Source organism: Anarrhichthys ocellatus, unplaced genomic scaffold (genome assembly GCF_004355925.1).
Source record: "Anarrhichthys ocellatus isolate YVR2014 unplaced genomic scaffold, GSC_Weel_1.0 scaffold2203, whole genome shotgun sequence".
NCBI classification, from domain to species: domain Eukaryota; kingdom Metazoa; phylum Chordata; class Actinopteri; order Perciformes; family Anarhichadidae; genus Anarrhichthys; species Anarrhichthys ocellatus.
Window position 1 is genome coordinate 7071 of NW_022282177.1, and position 796 is coordinate 7866.

A 796-nucleotide genomic window follows, 5' to 3' on the forward strand; every position below is an offset into this window, starting at 1 on the left:
TCCTGATCCAGCCCTAACTATAAGCCTGAGCCAGCCCTAACTATAAACCTGAGCCAGCCCTAACTATAATCCTGATCCAGCCCTAACTATAATCCTGATCCAGCCCTAACTATAAACCTTCTTAAATCTTCTATTTTAATGCCATAAGTCAGAACCAGGTCGAGGGTTAAAACAGTGATTGGTTTCTGTACTCTGACAGAAACCAATCGAATCTAATAATAAGATAAATGCAGTACTAAGGCTATTATTATCGACATCCACATGAATATTAAAGTCACCTACAATCATGACTTCATCTGTTTTAAAGACTTGATAAGAACTCTGACCTGGGGCCCGGTACACTATAACGAACAGAACTGGCTGTATTGTTTTCCAGGTCGGGTGTGAAAGACTACCAGGCTTTCAAATGAGTTATAGTTTAGTTTAGGTTTATGGTTTAATAATAGGTTTGAGTCAAAGCTATGTTTTATTGATAAAAAAGTTTCTAATGTAAAAACCATGCTTGTTCCACAGCTTTCTTTACCAGACTTCTGTTCTCTGTCAACTTCAGTCACATGATGTTGACACAATGTTCAGAGTTTACATTATAAAATATCATAAATCATATACGAGTTAGGAATCAGACACCAGGCTGTGGAGTGACAGTGTGTATTTATAGTATCCTCTCTCACACACACACACACATCTTCAGTTACAGTTGGTGCTCAGTGTCGAGTAATAACAATAATAAATATAATAATAATAAATAGAACAATAATAATCATATATATAAGAAATAGTTGTCTTCAAATATAGA